Raw genomic sequence first — 20,599 nt, 5'->3', positions numbered from 1 at the left:
ACACTTTTCAAATATCTATTTGTAAAAAAAAATTGAAAACCATTTATCATTTTCCTTCCACCTCACAATTATGTGCCACTTTGTGTTGGTCTATCACATAAAATCCCAATAAAATACATTTACATTCTTGGTTGTAACATGACAAAATGTGAAGAATGTCAAGGGGTGTGAATACTTTTTCAAGGCACTGTGTGTAAGCTGTGTGTGTAGGCACTAGCACAAGGGTGTATTGTTTAGTAAATTAGTCCCATTGCATGATATATTTTAGTTGAGAACTGTATATTATTGCCTAATTTTTGGCATTGTTCTTTTTTCCTCTAGAAGGTCCCACCACCTTGTTAAAATACCACTTTGTAAACTTTTACCTCAAGGTGTAGATTAAACCATAAAACAAAAAAATATATATTTCAGCTGGCCAGTCCTTAGATATGGCGTTTTGTAGGCTAAATAAATGTTTTGCAAGTAAAAAAAAAAAAAAAAAAAAAACATGTTGATATAACCAAATTTTCTGTCCTTGTAAGTCCATGTGCCCTGAATTAATACCTCAATGTTGTAAATGTTTCCAGGCACTACCTTCCTTGAACTACTCCTTTGTGATGAAGAGAGGTGAAGGTATTATGTAGTCTAATTCAGAAGAGCAGTCTGGGGTAACAGTTTTTTTTCTATACTGTTTTAAGGACACTAAAGCCCCATACACAATATCAGATTTTCTGCTGATTTTTTTCCTTCAGATTTACCAAAACCATATAATATGAGGTCAAACTATAGGAGTTTCAATTTGTATGCAATCAGGCAGGCCCTTGCACTACATGGTTTTGGTAAATCTGAAGACAAAAATCAGCAGAAAATCTGATAGTATGTATGGGGCTTAACTCACTTCCTGTTGTAGAGTGACAGCCCTCACTTCACTGTATCTTTGGAGTTGCAGCATTGTTACCCCCGTTGTTTCTCTGACTTGGACTACATACATCTCCTCCTCTCCTCATCTCCCTAACATAAGAGTACTTCAAAGAAGATAGTAGCTTGGAAAGCATAAATTATTGAGATATCAATTCAGTGCACAGAATTTACAAGGACAGAAATCCTGGCAAGATCAGCAGATATTTTCTGTACTTGAAGAAGATGTACTTAGCCTTGAAAAAATGCAGTCACCCCATCTTTGGACTGGTAAGCTGTAATATACTTAATTTTTCTTCTTGGGTTTAACTGGATAGCACATTCTAAAAACCACCAAATAGTTTGATAAATATTTGAATACAATGTCACCCATATGTCAATTCTATCTCGGTAGTCTACAAAGAGTACACTTACTTCAAGAAATTGTCACTCAAATTAACAGGGAATAAGCCTAATGAATGTGTTATCAGAAGCAGCTCTGAGGTAATGTAGCATAAGTGCTATGGAAAGTGACAGTTGCTGTGGTATGGTATTTTTAAAGAAAAACTTAGTTGATAGACACATGAAACACATGGAAATTATCAGTGCATAAGTTACTGCCTCACACTGAACTATGTTTTGAAGCAACTTTGAATGTTGCCATTTTTTTTTAAATAAATCTGATGTTCTGACCAACTGAGACATTAGGGAAAACCTTGACTCTAAACCAAAGCAAGCATTTGCATTGCATTGTGAGCTTAAATTAAAGTGGCACTAAACAATATTCTTATTCTCCAAAAATAATCCATACACTTTCCACTACTTAATGACTGTGTAATCCATTTCTCTTGAAATTGTCTCTTAAGCCCCGTACACACGATCGGATTTTCCGATGGGAAATGTGAGATGACAGGTTGTTGGTGGAAAATCCTCCATTAGACAATTGTTGTCAGATTTTCCGTGGACAAATGTTGGCTAGCAGGTTTTAAAATTTTCCGCGGATAAACGTCTTTTGTCAGATTTTCTGACCGTGTGTACACAATTCCGTCGTCCAACAAACACGCATGCTCAGAAGCAAGGACGGGCCAGAAGTGGTCGGTCTTGTAAACTAGCATTCGTAATAGAGAATTAACATTCGTGACGTGGCAAATTATGAAATGCAGCGCACAATTCTCTTCTTCTTTAATGGGATAATAATGAAGCTGCTTTGCTGGTGATACTGATGCAGTTATTGCAAACAAATTTTCAAAGGCTTTTTTTTAGTGATATCAAGAATAACATTATTATTTTTTTTTTAGTTTTTGTTTTGTTTTTTTGGGCAAGTTACCACAACACCATTATCCCGTAGTTTATCCCGTCAACTATGTTGGTGTCCCTTGTCAATTTTACATTGTATTTTTTTTAATGTAACTGCCTACTCCCAAACTGTCATTTGAAGTAAAACACCTAGCCAAGTATTATTCTACACAATTTTTTTATTGTGCATTAAAAAAAGAAAACAAAGAAAATTAGTCATGCTATCTGCCAATAGAACTTAACCAAAAAGTGCATTCTATGCATCCAAAAATATAGAAAATATACCAAATCAAATCATTATTCAAACAGAAAAATAATGTCAAAGCAATAACTCCAAGGCCAATAATAAATATCTCCTACGATTCCGCAACATGTCTGGTTGATGAACGACCGTTCAGAAACTTATTGAAAAGTGCGAAATGAAAAGTGTGGAATGAAAAGCGCGAATCAACACTCACCAAACTTCTACTAACACGAAATTAGCAGAAGGAACCCAAAGGGTGGCGCTAAAGAGCTGAAAAATAACGTAGTATGTCACTACATTCGTACTTGTTAGCAGACAATTCCTTGCCGTTTGTATGCAAGACAAGTTTGGGCCAATGCCCTTCCGACAAAAGTCCACGGTTTTGTTGGCCAACAATCCGATTGTGTGTACGAGGCTTTACTGTGTTTTTTTTTGCCTCCTTCAAGCTTCCTCCTTGAGCTCCTGAACTTACAAACAACCTGTGGAAAATATCTATTTTTCCCTCTTACTTCCATTTGTTTAGAACAAGCAGTGTTTGTTATCCCCATGATTAAGCTCCAAGGGCATGGTCTGGTTGGAGCCCAGACTGAGGTTGCCACACTTCACCAATTGAAGGAATTGTTCAGATGTGCGGCTACAGGGAGACTTTCTGTTACAAGCAGTGTATGTTAGTTGTGGTCATGTGCACTGTTCTACGTACACTACAAATCCTAGTCTTTCATCCATGTTGGAAGTGAGCAAGAGGGGGTAGCTACCTTCTTACATACAGTGGACCATGGAGAATGAACATAGTCACCCTCTAGCAGGAAGTTAGATCACAGCAGCAAAAACAAAAAGGAATTTTGAACTTTGGAGGAGGCTGAGGGCAATAGAAGGGCCTTTTTTGAGTTAAAGCAGATCTTCACCCTCAAATGAAAAGTTCCTCCTGTTCACCCTTCCTCCACGCCACTTGCTCTTGGGTTTAAGTCCTGCCTTCAATACACGTCATTCGCCTAGGTGAACGTTGTGTACTGTGTGCGCGTCACATATCCCAGGAGGCTTTAGTGTTTCATTCACAGAAGAGGGGGGGCGGGCCTAGTAGTGCATCATGGAGATGCTCCCTGGCTAAACCCGGAAGAACCACAACCACAAACATGGTGCCGCAGAACCTGAGTGGTGGCTGCTGAGAATAGGGTCTCCACAGGACAACGCTGTATCCGTTGGGTGGGTGAGTATCTGAACTGTGGAGAACCTGCTATAGGGTAAGCCAGGGTTAAAAAAATAAAGAGGGGCCCAGTAAGGTGAAGATCCACTTTAAAAATGCATACTTGATAGATTCTTTTTTTCTTTTTAAGCCAGAGTTTAGGGTCACTTTAACTAATCCTAATAGCACATACACACACGCATACCCATATATACATATTCCTGAGGGGGTTCACATTGAAGTGAGTGGAGGTATGGAGCACTTGTATGGGTACAAGTTAAGATTTTGGGCAGGGGCTGTGTGGCATTAGGCAGACCACACAGTAAATATCTCACAATGATGAGATTGCAGATGAGTGTAACCTATAGTAAATGTGCTAGAATGAAGTGGGGGGGCTTGTTTGATAAGCATAGGAACCCATTCATACCAGAACACAAATTTTTGTGCGTTGAGATGAGTTGCTTTGGGCATCCACTTAAAAATAAACGCACAAAAGATAAGTCCTGCTGCATTTCTTTGAGCTGTAGCATAGCTGTATCATGAGATGCATTTTGGTGGCTTTCAAAGTGAATATCACTGCAATGTACTACAGTGTACTCATTAACGTGTGTCTTTAAGCAAGTTTTTTTTGTTTTGTTTTGAATAACATAGGTGTGGATTACAACCTCTGCTGTGGTGGGTTTCCACTGCTGTCTGTGGCCTGGGCTCCCCTTGATGAAATTTCCTACAACAAACGTGTAACTAGGACAGGAAGTGAGGTGAACTTCCCAACAAATACATATACAGAAATACAAACACGGGGGTGTCCAACCTTTTGACCTTCCTGGGCCACATTAGAAGAAGAGGAATTGTCATGGGCAACACATAAAATACACTAACAATGAGGATGTTCTGTAGTATAGATCGTAAAAGTCTCACGATAAGATAAAAAAGTGAGTACTTATCAGTCCCTCGGGACAAGTGTAGGGGGGGGGGGCAAGGTAGGATCTTGACAAGGGTAGCTGTGGAGGGAAGAAGGGAGCAGAAAATGCCTTGATGTCAAGAGCCATTAGCAGTAAACAGTCTCCCAGGCTCAGTGGTCAGTGGAAGAAGTAAGCCCCAGGGTTCATAAGCAGTGGGAGGAAAAAGTGGCCTAGCACCTGTGGTTAGTGGAAGAATATGTCACATTGTTGATGTCCGTGAAAGAAATAGTGCCCCATGGTTGGTGTCAGTAAAAGTAATAATGTCCCGTTGTTGATATTGGTGGGATAAATAGTGCCCCATCATTTATGTTCATAGGAGGAATGGTGCCCTATTATGAGTGTCAAAATGAGAAATAATTGCCCCATTAGCCAGTTTGGGACAACCAAAGGCCTGCAGTTGTCTGGAGTTTGGGGACCACTGCTTCATGTGTAAGAGCTTTATCTATGATAATTTCTGTGCTGATAAGGTTTTGTACATCCCAGTTTAAGGGCCAGTTCACACCTGAATCACACAGGAACGTGGTACACATTCCCGTGCAACTCAGTGTGGTGTGACTTTCAGCCCATTAATTTGAATGAGCTGAAATCACACTGGATCGCACAAAAAGTAGTGCATGCACTATTTTTTAAAATTGCACCACACCAAATCGCATGGTACCATGCGATTTGGTGCAGGCAAACACACTGGATGAGTCTGGCAGCAGCATTCATGATGGATTAAAGGGGGTATAGACTATGTAGTGGTAAGCCAATAAGAAGGGAATTGCAGTAGTCGAAGCGAGAGATAACCAGGGAGCGAATTAAGAGCTTTGTTCTGTCATCGGGCCTATTTTTCAGACTCATGTTTACAAGTAAAAATAATTTTTTGCTAGAAAATTACTTAGAACCCCCAGATATTATATATATATATTTTTCTAATACCCTAGAGAATAAAAGTAGTTGTTGCAATACTTTATGTCACACTGTATATGCGCAGCGGTCTTACAAGCGCACTTTTTTTGGAGAAAATAAATTTTTTTTACTTAAAAAATAAGACAACAGTAAAGTTAGCCAATTTTTTTTTATATTGTGAAAGATAATGTTACATCAAGTAAATTGATACCCAATATGTCACTCTTCAAAATTGCGCCCGCTCGTGAAATGGCGACAAACTTTTACCCTTAAAAATTTTCTACAGGTTACATGTTTAGAGTTACAGAGGAGGTCTAGTGCTAGAATTATTGCTCTCGCTCTAACAATCGTGGTGATACACAACATGTGTGGTTTGAACACCGTTTTCATATGTAAGCGCGACTTAGGTATGCTTTCGCTTCTGCACGCGAGCTCGGCGGGACAAGGAGCTTTAAATTTTTTTTTTTTCTTATTTATTTTACTTTTTATTTTTACACTGTCCTTTTAAAAAAATGTTTGGGTCACTTTTATTCCTATTACAAGAGATGAGGGAGGTAATGTGGGAGTGCGATTTATATAAAGGGACATGCTCTAGTGTCCTGGAGATTTTTTGTGCATGTGGATTTAGAATTAGCAGGAGTTGGTGAGTGCAGTAATAGGGGAAAAGACAGAAGTGAGGGTGATATATATAAGCTGTAGGGTGGAGAAGAGGGGTAAAGGAGAGTTATTTTAAGGATAGAGGACACAGCTGTCAGAAGGAGTGTTAGGGAGTGCATGTTACAAGGGGAGAAAGAGCTGAAGGGGTAAACAAGGTCACCTGAAGTCTGTGTGGTGTTTTTCAAAGTATTTTCCTGTGTTCATTTGCTTTGTGCATTCGCTGAAGTACAGAGTCAGACGTACTCCCACTTATAGAAATACCCCCACTTTAAGAAAGAGCCCCCACACCAAATGTGCCCCCCTTGGCAAATGTTCCATTACCAAGAGATGATTAAGTTATATACTGTTAGGAATGGGGTGGCTGTTTTCCAATTAACTAATCAGGAGGTAATAAAGGATGGTTGGCTAAACAGAGCAAAATTCAAACTTACAAGTGAACAGGTAATAAAGATAAGAATAGGCCATAATTTAAGGTAAGGCATAGGGAGAAAAATAAAGCATTGCAATGTGGATAGTCTACAGGTGGTTAAGCAAAAAAAAATAACATACCAAAGTTAAATAAGGAGAGCAGTTTTCAATATTGCAATTATGGCTGGGGTTGCAGCAGTAAGAGCATACCTGTGGAGGGGCAGATAATACATTTTCAGATGAGTCATTCAGATAATGAGAAAATAAACAAATTATTATTAGAAATGCTGAGAAGGGTGGTGCTGTTCTCATCCTTAATACCAGGGATTAAAAGGCTGAGAATTTAAGGCAAATATAATGATTTCACTACTTACCATATACTAAAAAGTCATTCTACTGCTAGATTTCAAAAATTGTTGATAGATCTTGTGCAGCAGAATGAATATAAGGAGGTGATTGGTAAAAACAAGCTGAATTTTTGGTAGTGCGTTCCCCCATTGTCTTGGTGTTCCATCTCTTTCCAAAGGTTCGTAAGCCAGATAACAATCCTGAGGGCTGCCCTTATGTGATGGGAATTAGGTCACTGTAAGAGGTATGGAGTAGCTATGATTATGGTCTTTAGGCTGAAATGCATGAGCTACTGTTTGGCAAGAATGTATGTTTCATAAAACATAAGCGGAGGAGGCGCTGTGTGCTGTTTTCTGCTTTAGCTTACCATTGTAATCCTGTGAATTATCCACCATGGTGGATAATTATGGGAAGACATGTGGGGTGGAACAATGTCATTCTTATTTAATGTCTGTCTGATGTCCCCTTCTCTGTGGTTTTCTACTAAGGGGTCTTTCAGATGTGGTGTATTGCAACGATCACACCAAAACTAAGGTGGTAGGTTTGGCAATGTCTGGTGAAACTTTTCCCTATCATTTCATATTCTGGAGGACAAGGAATGTGCTTCTTCTTGAGCCACTCCTTTGTTGCCTTGGCGGTATGTTTTGGGTCATTGTCGTGATCGAAGACCCATCCACGACCCATCTTCAGTGTTCTGGCTGAGGGAAGGTAGGTTCTCATCCAAGATTTTACAATACATGGCCCCGTCCATTGGCCACTCAATGTGGCAAAGTCAGCCTGTACCTTTAGCAGGGAAACAGCCTCAAAGCACATTGTTTCCACTTCTGTGCTTGACTGTAGGGATGGTGTTCTTAGAGTCATAGTCAGCATTTTTCTTAATGTCAAAGAGCTCAGTTTTGGTCTCATCTGACCACAGCACTTTCTCACAATTCTTCTCTGAATCATTTAGATGTTCATTGGCAAACCTCAGATGGGCCTGTACATGTGCCTTTTTGAGGAGGGGGACCTGTGGATATTTAAATTGCAGTTCAGGGTCCCACAAGGACGCTTCAGGATTTCATTCCATGGTGGCGTATTAGGTTACAAATGGTTTGTTTGGTGACTGTGGTCCCAAATGCCCTGAGATCATTCACAAGCTCCTCCTGTGTAGTTCTGGGCTGATCCCTTACTTTTCTCATGATCATCCTTACCCAATGAGGCAAAATCTTGCATGGAGCTCCAGACCAGGAGCGATTGATGGTTGTTTTGTATTTATTCCATTTGCGAATAATCGCTCCAACAGTTTTCTCTTTTTCACCAAGCTGCTTGCTGATGGTCTTGTAGCCCATTTTAGCCTTGTGCAGGTTTACAATCTTGTCCCTGATGTTCTTTGACAGCTCTTTGGTTTTGCCCATGATGGTGGTTTCAGAGGATGAAAGAGATTCCATGGATAGGTATCTTTTATACACATAAGGAGTTGTCATTAGGAGTGCCTTCTTAAATTGACAGGACTAATCTGTGTACCACATGAGCACATACTGTAGCCAGTCTGTGGGAGCCAGAATGGTTGGTATGGGATCAAGTACTTATTTTACTCACTGAACTGCAACTCAGTTTATAACATTTGTATCGTGTTTTTTCTGGATTTTTGGTTGATATTCTGCCTCTATCATTTAAAATTCACCTATGATAACAATTATAGATGCTTAATTTCTTTGTAAGTGGGTAAACGTAGAAAATTTGCAGGGGGTCAAATAATTATTTTCCACCACTGCACATTTGATAGTATTGAAGTATTGAGAGGACTTTACCTCTCCCTAGAGTGGCGACATGTGCAGGAGACTTTTGGAAAGGGAGGCTCTGTGGATATTAAAATTGCAGTACAGGATCCTCCAAGGGTGAATTATAGATGAGATGTGAATCTATATTTAAAATGATAAAGTTTCATAACCCTACAGTGTTATCTTTTTGTTTTTCCTTTTTTTTTTTTGTTACTCTCCCATGATGTTATTTGTTTTCCCTTTTTTCATTTATAGTGTGCCTTATTTGTTGCAAGACCATAATGGTTTTAATTGTTATGATGTACTAATTGTACCTTGTCTTGCTCATTGTATGGTGGAGGAATATTTTAACATTGTTTGGTAAAGAGAGATTAAATCGGTTGTATACCCGCATATCTAAGAAAAAAAAAAAAAAAACCCTGCAACCCTGCAAGGCCAAGGCATAATGAGCTAGAATGCACCGCATACTAGCTCATAATGAAATACTTACCTTATTTGGAAGCCCCCGTATTGCAGCCCGGTCCACGCAGAGGGAGCTGACATCTTACCCTCGGTGTTTCTTCTGGGTTCATGTCTCCGGCGCTGTGAGTGGACTGAGATGCGATGACATCACTCCCGCGCATACGTCTGCCGGGCCTTCAGTCGGGCATTCAGAGCGCATGCGCCGCTGATGTCAGCGGCTGCATTCAAAGGAAATATCTCCTAAACCGTATAATAAGGCTTACCTGTAGGTAAAGATTATAAATTAGGGTATACAACCACTTTAAGGGCATGGTTGAACTGAACTATGCCCAATATCCATTGTCCCCCACTCCCCTCCTGGTCCTCATTGACACAGTGTAATAAAATCTTCCTATGCACATTAACGGCATCCAGCTCACAGTGATCCCTTCTTCTGTGATTGGAGATCTATGAAGAGTTATGTCCTCAGGCACGGTTTGCATTGACACAGAGGCGAACCATTCTGGACCACAAGTGAACAATGCCCAGAACTACGTCTTGTGGTTCCAGGCACAGTATGCTTAACCATATCCGGTCACAGTTCAGAGCACTCACGCTACACAAACAAATCAGACCAAGTGGTTGAACCAGTCACGGTTAAAACTGCCAGTATGAATGCACCTGAACTGTGACTAAGGCCCTTTAGACTGAAACAGGTAAGCTACTCCTAATGTTTGGCCAAGATGTGTGTTTAATAATACTTCAGCAGAGGAGATGGTGTGTGCCAGTATCATTTTTTTTTTCATCAGCATGGGAACCGGGCTATTGGCACTTTGAGAGGAAGAGGTCATTAATGGCAGCCTCCATACTTCATTCTTGACAGCCACTAAAACTTGTCAGCACTTCTCTATTAGTTTAGCTTTCCATATTTAACTAGTCCCCTTTTATAATTGTATCACTTTAAAGTGGAACTACACTGCATCTGAGCTCCACAAACGAAAAATGCTATTTAATACATTTTTATTATTAAAAAAAAACTCACACATCAATTCCATTTCTGGCTGTGGCCATCTTGAATAAGGGCAGATGATTCATGTAGCATTTACTTCCCAGAATTCATCTGCCCTTGGTTCAGGCATGCAGGCAGGAGGGTGTGCTTAGCTGAGAAAACCCCTACTCCTGTGATGCATGACATCATTTGCCTAGGCATGGAAAGCAGGAAGTAGATGATGAAATGTGAAAAAAGGTTTAAACAAGCAAGTATGATATATTTTCCTATCTATTTACTAATGCTAGCAACATAAGGTTCAAAAACTGTTAGTGTTGATTAAGAGAGTGAAGCTCCACTTTATTAAGAAGGCTTCTGTTTTTACACAGCTAGACTAAAGACACATTTTATAAAATTATCATAGTAATCAAGTGCATAAGCATTTGTTATATTCGTATAAATTAAAAGATGTGAATATAACTCTTACAAAATTACTTTTGTTAGCGTACTGTAATTTAAATGATGACAACAGATTGTTTAATACCACCCACAAGACGGAAAATTCATTTTGCATTTGTTGGAATATAATTTGCATCTTATTATATCTTATGATTGGAATGTCTGGATGTTCAATGAAAAATAGAAAGCTTTTAGCAACTAAGTTCCTTTCAATTATTAAGCTCTACTTAGTGTAAGTATACCTATTTTAATGATGCACATATTGAGCAGCCAGTTTAGGGATTGTTTTCTAATGAGCCAGCTATGGAATGATACATTTTCATGACCTGCCAGCTGAATGAGGCGGAAACTCAATGTCCTTTCTTCAGTAAATTAACACCTTAAAGTAAATATGTGGCTAGACTATTGACTTTAAACTTTGCATAGATTTATAACAAGTTGTAAAATAGCTTTACAACAAGTCATTACTGACCTTTCTGGCTCCGCTGTAGACACTATGGAGTAATCTATCCTCAAAATTTATTAGAGCCAGTAATTTTTTTTTTAATTCATTATTTGTATAGGGGAAGCAACATTGTCATGTCTCCAAGAGATTACAGAATCAGAAATGTGTGCATAGAATGGTGTTTAACATAGAGAAAGATGTGAACACATCGCATGTGTACATCGCAATAGATGTAGAAATCTGGAATTATGAAGCCATTCTGTGCAGTATACTGCTAACAGTTCCCTTAATTTTTTTAAGCTTTTACAAGAGTAGAGGCAGATGCTTTTATAGAATGAAAAGAAGGGAGGGTGCAAAGGAAAAAAAAATGTGTGTGTGGGGGGGGTTACAGAAAAGAGAAAAAGGGATCGGGGGGAGGGAGAAGTACCTGGGCATAGGAAGGGAAAGGGAGTTGGATCCCCCTCTTTTCCTGACCAACAACCAGAGGTTCCAGATGTGTTTAAGAGGCAGGCTATGATTGGGAGGATTTGTGGTGGCTGAACAGAATACCTAATACAGTCATGTTGTGTACCTCTGAATGACCAGCCAAAGAATGAAAACTGACCACACATAAACAGATCAGCATCTGTCCTTTGTGTAGTAAGTTTAGAACAAGGAAGAAAGGTGACTAGCAGGAACAACTACGTACTCCAGAAAAAAGAAGTACATACAAATGATAGAGACTATGATTTAAAAAATACACTTTTGTGAACATACACATAGAAAAAAATAAATATTTAGGGTAATGTACACTTAAATTATAAGCAAACTGAGCCTTAAAAGAAAGTCAGACCCCATATGCAGAAGCACATACCAAAACCCCTGATGTTTTCTTGGATATGTGGCTAGGTGCTAGGTCTAACCTGTTATCCATGTGTTCATGCTTCCAGGCCTATTCCTGTCTCTGCCTGATTCCTGGGTTTTCACCTTTGACTTGGCAACCTACCCACTCTGATCATCAACCTTCAGCTCTTATTTTTTTTAGCACTACCCCTGCATGAGTATAGATACCTTTAACTCAGCTGAGAATTAGCACAAGGAAATAGACACAAGACTGTTTGCGTTAAAATAAACTTGATGTTTTGGTATGGGTTAGGATAAATGCCTAAGCTTTAAAAAAATGCTATTTGTTTTAAATTTTTCTTTTCTGTATGCTAAATCTTACACTATCTATTATGCCAGTTTAGTATTATAGTTATACAGGACTGACATAGCACCAACAGTTTGAAAAGTACTTTAGAATATAAAGGGAGTACAGTTATTATACAATTGAAGGTAAGAGGGTTAGGAGGAGTAAAAGTTCAGTTGCTAGGTAGGGACAAGATAGGCTTCCCTTATAAGATTCTTTTTCAGAGAAGGACAGATTAAGAGATAACCAGAGTAGCCACGGGACTCCAGAGCATGGGAGAGGCTTTGGAAAAGTCCTGGGGACAAGCATGGGAGGAGATGAGTAGGGAGGGAGAGCAGGAGGTCCTGGGTGGAGCGAGGAGGATGGTTCGGGTGCAATTTCGAAACTAGGTTGGCAATGCTACTTGGGGCAGAGTTGTTGATAGCTTTGTAAGTTGTTATTAGGTTTTTGAAAATCATTCATAGGGCAAGCGTAAGTCAGTGGAGGGATTTCAGAGAAAGGTTGTGGATACTGAGCAGTTGGTACGGTGGATGAGTTTCACAGCAGCAATTTTAAGTGAATAGGGGATAGTATATTTGAAATAGTGGTTCACAACCATTGGGTCATGGCCCAGTACCAGGCCACAGCCTTTCCCTTTCTGTGCCCTGGTTTCCTGTCTCAATCTGACAGCTAGACATTAAATGTTGGAGCAGATTGTGCTGTGACTGTGGAGTGTTCTGTCTGGCTCCTGGAATGGGAATAGAGATGCAGGAATCTGTCTTGCCAGCTCTGGCTGTCCTGGGTCCCTCACAGTTCAAGCAATGCACACCAAGCTCTACTATTACAGAGCTGCAGCCAGAGCTGGCTGGAAGGAGCCTTGCAACTTTGCCCTCGATACAGGGGCAAATGAAAGTCCATAACAGTGCAGATCTGCTGCTGTAGTATGTTTTCCACTGCTGTCTGGCAGGCTCAGTATTGTCCTAGTGATCGCTCTTCATTAAAACCCAGTTTGAAATTGATTGAAATTGTTACATATTTGTATCCATTCTGATTGGGGTGTGCATTCATGTGACAAGTCACTGCTCCTGGGACTTAACGTTCTATTAAAAAATTGAATAAGCAGAGAACTGGAGTTGTAGCTAATAGTAACCAGGGCCGTCTTTAACGCAGGGCAAAAGGGGCAGCTGCCCTGGGCCCTGTCATCGCGGTGGGGCTCAAAGCAGCTGCCACTTAAGCCCTGCGCTGCCCGGAGTTTTCCTGGAGTAGCAGGTGCAGCCGATTCCCCCCTGCTGCCACAATATGACAAGAGAGCATTACAGCTGCAGGCTTCATGTGCTAGAGCCCTCTTCTCTGCAGACCGGAGTGACAGGGAATGACAGAGCAGCGCTCCGTGTTCCTCCTGCCCCCACCCCCGCCTGACAGGTGGGGGGGTGGACAGGGGATACAGAGGTGAATGTGGATGGGGGGTACAGAGGTGGACAGGGGATAGAGAAGTAAGCTGTGGATAGATGGGTACAGAGGCGAGCTGTGAATGGGGGGGATACAGAGGTGAACATGGACGGGGGAAACAGAGGTGGACTGTGGTGGTACAGAGGTAGACAGGGGATACAGAAGTGAGCTGTGGATGGAGGGGTACAGACGAGAACGTGGAATACAGAGGTGAACTGTGGATGGAGGCGAGTACAGAGGTGAACTGTGGATGGATGGGGGTACAGAGGTGAACTGTGGATGGAGGCGGGTACAGAGGGGAACTGTGGATGGAGGGCGGGTACAGAGGTGAAATGTGGATGGAGGGCGGGTACAGAGGTGAACTGTGGATGGAGGGCGGGTACAGAGGTGAACTGTGGATGGAGGGAGGGTACAGAGGTGAACTGTGGATGGAGGGTGGGTACAGAGATGAACTGTAGATGAAGGGTGGGTACAGAGGTGAACTGTGGATAAAGGGCGGGTACAGAGGTGTACTGTGGATGGAGGGCGGGTACAGAGGTGAACTGTGGATGGAGGGCCGGTACAGAGGTGACCTGTGGATGGAGGGCCGGTACAGAGGTGACCTGTGGATGGAGGGCCGGTACAGAGGTGACCTGTGGATGGAGGGTGGGTACAGAGGTGACAAATAGATGGTTACTTTGGGGGAGGGGGGAAGAATATGCAAGTACTGCCCCTTGTGCTGATTTTTTCCTTTGCCCTGTATGATACAAACAGTACACACTCCCAATCCCTGTGTGTCATCCTGGACTCCTGTATCTCCCCCTTCCCCCCACCATCCCGGACTCCCCTATCCCCCCCATCATTCTGAACTTCCCCCTATCTCCCCCCCCCCATTATCCTGGACTCCACTATCCCCACCCATCATCCTGGACTCCCCTATCCCCCCCCATCATCCTGGACTCTGCTATCCCCCACCATCATCCTGGACTCCTCTATCTCTCCCCGAAACATCATTGTTATTGTACAGGATTTATATGGTGCCGACAGTTTGTGCAGTGCTTTACAACATGAGGGCAGACGGTACAATTACAATACAATTCAATACAAAAGTTTACGTGTGTGTTTGTTTTTTGGAATGTTGGGGTGGAGAGAAAATTTGCATGGGGGGGGCCCAAAAAATGTTTGCCCAGGGTCCATTCAATATTAAAGATGGCCCTGATAGTAACCAATCTGATTTTACTGTTTTTTTACTGGGGGGACATTAAACAAGAATTCAGTGGGCTACAAATACAATTGTTTGCTATTTTTCTTTTCAGTTGTAATGGATCAGCCCTGTAACTTGTTATGGTAAAACTTTATGATTTAAAGTGTATCTAAAGACCAAACTTTTTTTTGTTTGTTATATATAGAGTAGGAAAGGTTCAGAAGGGGTATCTATAACAGGTCACTCATGATCAACCCGATAATCATGGCCATCATCATGGAAGGTTTTGGATAAAATTACCGGGCCCTGGTGTCCCTAAGGTTGAGAAGTTTTAGAAGCAGGCCAATGGAGAGGGAGTTTAAATAGTAGAGGCAAGAGAGAGTAAGGTGGTGTTATTGGTTAAGAAGAAACTGGAAATGTTATGGAGGTAAAGGCGGCAAGATTTAGACAGTGATTTGATTTGGGGCTGAAAAGAGAGGTCAGAGTCCAGGATTACACCTGGATACTGTTGTATTATTGGGCTTGACAGAAAAGACAGGGTAGAGGGCATTGAGGGAAGAAATATTATGAGCTTAGGTTTAGAAAGATTTATTTTTAGGAAGTGGTGTGTCATTCATACTGATATGTCTGTTAGTAAATTAGTGATGCTCGAGGCGACTGAAGGAATGAGGTGAGGAGTAGAGAGATATAATTCAAGAAAATTGTTTCTGATTGCTTTACACTAATCAACCCTCTTGCCACATTTGAAAGGCATAACTCTCCTTTATAAGCTAACCGATGCAGAATCAGTATACAAAACATAAATTTTGTTTTATGGTCAATCTTTACATCACATGGTCAAAACTCAGAGTTATCTGATGAAGTATACTGCTTAGAGTAACATATTGCTTACTGTGCCCATACAAATAAACATACTGTATATAGCTTGTACACTTTTCAAATAATTTAGCAATGTCTAAATAGTTTATTTTACACGTGTTATCTAAGAATGAATTTTACATTGCATATAAAAGTGGTATTGAATATGGTTAATTCATAGGTTAATTGACATTAGAATGTTTTATGTTTTTTCTTTCATAACGCATAAAAATTCCAAAAATTTGTATTACATTTCAATGTAAGAAAAGCTTTGGCTAATATATATAATTAGTTAAATGAAGGTTATTGTTAGAACTGTAGGTAACCTAAAATACCCAACTGTTCTACAATAATTCAAAATAAATACACCATTGGAAAAAAATGAGTTGTTTAATTTATTTTAATCATCGTAATTTTTATATCAATTTGAAGCAGTTGAGTTGGATTCAGGCTCTCATCACAAATGCTTTCCGTCCGAAGAAATCCATTGATGCTTTCTGTTTGTACTCTGTTGTGTAGATGGAACATTTTGCGTTTCTGGTCATAACAATAATAACAGATACATAATTACACAAACAAGCAAAGATCAATTAATTTCCTCTTACCACGTTAAAATTCTAGCCAAGTCAGATTGCCTTTGAGACAGAAATAAATGTCTGCTGCATTTTTTTTTTTTTTAATAGCACGCAAACAAATTCTAGGAGAAAGGTTTTAATTGAAAATCATCTGCATGATATGCCTGTCAATACATTTCACACTGTATTATTTTGCACAAATCTAGTCATTATCATTTTGCTAAAACCCATAATTTATCAACTATAAGTTAACAGCCGAGCTCACTGTTAGACCTGCGGTTCTAGACGGTAGAGAACTGTAGACAGTTCTGAAATATCTGCCTGGAGCTTTGGAATTTTCTGTAGGGTCTATTTTGCGACTGTTCATTGCCGAATTAAACTCCCTTTAAACGTCTCTTTTTGCCTTGGTTCATATGGCGTCCAAGCAGCCATTAACAAACACACTGTAATACCACCTGTTGTTTGCATTATTATAATTATTTCAAATCTGAATTTCCTAATTATTGTGTTTTTCATGAATATATTATTGCCATTTTTTACACCACAATTATCCATGACAGGTTGTTTGATGGAAAATAAAAATAAACTTTTCATATGTACATATCATAGGAAGTGAGAATTATGCATTACTAGTTAATTAATGCCTTGTGTCGGTCAGCCACTTGCCTCCCATACAGAATTCTTTTGTTTTATCTCTCTCTATTATATGAATGTGTATTCCGTTGTTACATTTCTCTTACAATCTCTCTATTGCAATAGTTAATGAAGTATGAGTCAATAAAATGCTTGAGTTGCCATCTGGCAAATGTGTTACATGTCCGGCCTGTGAAAATCAGATTTTGGCCCAAAGTTGTTAGCAGACCAAGACATGAAGGTTGTAAGAAAGTCACACTCGTGTGTGTGTGTTAACCATCAAGCAAAAAAACCTAGAGTTGCTTGCCCCTTTCTTAAAGGAAGGTTGCATTAACATTCCCCTTACTCACATGCATTAGGAGGAAATTCATACATAAAATATATATTTCTTAGAGCATTATAATGTTTCCTGGACTCCCCCACAGACTCAAAGTGATACGGAATAAGCTGGATGAGCTTTGCATTTTAGCACCTATCTATTCATTAGGAAGCAGTGCATTTATGTGTTTAATAAATTGTGCACCTATTTCTTTTGAAAAACATTAGAAGATATCAGTGATACCAATAGTGTAAAGGCAAACTCAGATATATTTATATAGCTAACCATATGCATTCAGTCATATTGTAACATTTTCAATGATGGTCAAAAAATTAAATAGAGACTGTCACTTTGCTCATGCAGGGCAAATTCTTGACTTTTCCTAATAAAGGGGGCCCATGGGCCTTTTTGTATGTAGGACAAATAGATCGCTAATAGGTGGCAAAGTGCTAAACCTCATTATTTTTACGCATTGTTAAGGAGGCCTAATATACACCAATCGGACAGTTTTGGTCCAAACGTTTTATCTTTTACACCAAAATAAACTAAAATTAAAATTTTGCTAGTTATGCCCAAATCACAGTGGCATATTAAGTTCTTTTACAAAAAACTCCATGTCTGGATCCATAAGTATAAATCTGTGAATTACACTTACCTTTGTGGTTGCCATCCAGAGATCTCATACTGTACAATTAGGCCCCCAGCTTGTTTCAGTGGCATTTTCTCCTACTTTGTTCAGCAGAACATTCCCATTGATTTCCATAGGGTCAACTACCGTATTTATCGACGTATAACACGCGCCAGCGTATGACACGCACCCCAAGTTTAGGAGGGAATTTTAAGGAAAAAACTTTTAGGAGTAAAGTTTACGGAAGAAAAACTTACATTAAAATGCCCATCAATGCAGCGTTATCAGTGTCCATCTGCAGCCTTGTCAGTGTCAGTGCAGCCTTGCTCCAGTGTCTATTGCAGCCTTGTCAGTGCAGCTTTTCTCCAGTGCAGCCTTGTCAGTGCAGCCATGTCAGTGCAGCCATGTCAGTGCAGCCTTGTCAGTGCAGCCATGTCAGTGCAGCTTTTCCCCAGTGCAGCTTTTCCCCAGTGCAGCCTTGACCCAGTGCAGCCTTGCCCCAGTGCAGCTTTGCCCAAGTGCAGCCTTGCCCCAGTGCAGCTTTTCCCCAGTGCAGCTTTTCCCCAGTGCAGCCTTGCCCCAGTGCAGCTTTGCCCCAGTGCAGCCTTGCCCCAGTGCAGCCTTGTGGGATCGCCGTGATCCCTACCGACATACACAGCCATGTGTAAATTCAAATATGGCGCCGAGACTGCAGGGACTCGTCGGAGCCGAGATATACATACCCGAGAGTCCTCGGCTTTTCTCGGCGCCGCTTACAGTCCCGCCCAGTCCCGTCCTATGATGGACATCACACAGGTCCAATGGCGGGACTGGGCGGGACTGTAAGCGGCGCCTAAAAAAGCCGAGGACTCTCGGGTATGTGTATCTCGGCTCCGATGAGTCCCTGCAGTCTCGGCGCCATATTTGAATTTACACACGGCTGTGTATGTCGGCGGTGATCGCGGCAATCGCCGCGATCGCTCCGATCACACAAAATTGGCGGGGATCGGCCTATAACACGCACCCACGATTTTCCCCTGATTTTCAGGGGAAAAAAGTACGTGTTATATGCCGATAAATACGGTAATTAAATATGCACTCCACTGAACAATACTTAAGTAATAGATGCATATTGACAGGAGTTGAATTTTACAACAGCAGATATCTGTGTTTCAGCAATGATGGTAAGTTTAATTCACAGCTTTATCTCCTCCTATCAGTTTTGATTGTAATACACATTAATCCATTATCGCTTGGGATCAATTGCAGCCCTACAGTATATCATAAAAATCAAAAAAATGTGGCACTGTGCTACAAATACAGCTGGAACTTAAATTGTCAAAAACCTAAATTGTATGTAGCCTTCCTGGCAGTATGATTATGTCAGATTTTTTCATCTCAAAGCGGTACATTGTTTTGCATAGAAATTTGGCGTTTTATATTGTAGGCCTGTAATTTTTAGTAATAACACACTTTAATCTGTCCAAACAAGAGTCTAGTAGACATCCTGGGTATGATACAGTTTAAAACACAAAATCATAAATTACAATATAATAACTAACTATAAATAATTATAAAAAATAATGATTAAATAATAATAAAATGATTTTCCCCATGATTCACTATCGCTCAATTCTGCAATTGTTCTAATTTACTATCGCTGCTTTCTAACTGGTCTAAAACCGCTTTTGATGTAAAGGGACACTTTTTTGTTGCCATGGACAAGCTCAAGTTTTCAGGCAGAAAGAACAGTATATATAATGGAAAACTGCATGCAGGGCACTGGACAAATCATTAGGGACAAAAGAGAGGTGAAATGATTTGATACAGTAATGTAATCTGTAAGATTAAAGTGTACTGTATGTGTTATATTTTTTGTACTTTTTGAATTTGCCACCGGGCTCCGCCCCATGCGTCATGGCGCTCACAGGGAACGAAGCCCGGCACACAGAGCATCCGGTGGAGGACACAGCCCGCAGACACAGCGGGGGGACATTGCAGGATCCTGAGGGCAAGGTAAGTAACCTGGACCAGGATCCTGAGATGCAATCCCGAGTGTGGCTCGGGGTTACCGCTAATGGTACTGAAATTTAACCCCAAGCCACACTCGAGATTACCGCCAGGGAGGTTAAAGCCATTTTTTTTCATTTTGGATAGAGTGGGGAAGGGTTAGAACCTTTCTCAGGGTCTATCACTGCCTGTGTCCTTCCTTGAAAGATTCACTTTCTCTGTCATAGTTGCCACTAGGATTGTAACTGAGGTCAAACCCACAATTCGAAGATGTCAGGAGGACAGAAATATAGGTAAAATCTTACAATGGGGACATGTTCTGCTCTGGTGTTCTGTCGACAACTGTCTAAGAAATAATTTCCCTCACTTCCTGTTGTGTCTGTAGGACAAGAAATTTAAATGGAACTTCACTTACTACAGAAAGTGTCTCTCTTCCTCCTCCTCCCCCTCCTCTGCCATTAATGGTAACTTTTCTTTTTTCCGGGAGTGAGTATCTAGTTATATGACATGTACCCATTCCCACTTCTTCTCAGATCGCCTAGGTCAGTGATGGCGAACCTTGGCACCCCAGATGTTTTGGGACTACATTTCCCATGATGCTAAACTACACTGCAGAGTGCTTGAGCATTATGGGAAATGTAGTTCCAAAACATCTGGGGTGCCAAGGGACATGTCACAGGTTTTAGGAGGCTGTGGGACCATTCATAGAGTACAGCGTGGCTCTCACATGTACAGTGGGGAGTTGGCTATAAAGCCGAGTCACAGCTGGTTTCCAACAGTCAACATGACAGTGCTGGGGACCCGAAGACCAGCGAAGAATCAGCCTGGCTGAGAGCAGTGCTGGATTCTTGAGCTGATAA

General features: G+C 40.7%; 1 protein-coding gene across 13 annotated transcripts in view; it reads left to right on the top strand.

Annotated features, from left to right (window-relative positions):
• Window positions 1-20,599, top strand: part of CADPS (calcium dependent secretion activator) — a 666,812-nt gene that overhangs the window by 572,689 nt on the left and 73,524 nt on the right. The gene's annotated exons all lie outside the window — the stretch shown is intronic.

Source organism: Aquarana catesbeiana, linkage group LG07, assembly GCF_042186555.1.
Source record: "Aquarana catesbeiana isolate 2022-GZ linkage group LG07, ASM4218655v1, whole genome shotgun sequence".
NCBI classification, from domain to species: domain Eukaryota; kingdom Metazoa; phylum Chordata; class Amphibia; order Anura; family Ranidae; genus Aquarana; species Aquarana catesbeiana.
Note: the sequence above shows the minus strand (reverse complement) of the source record. Positions and strands in the feature narration are given on the sequence as shown.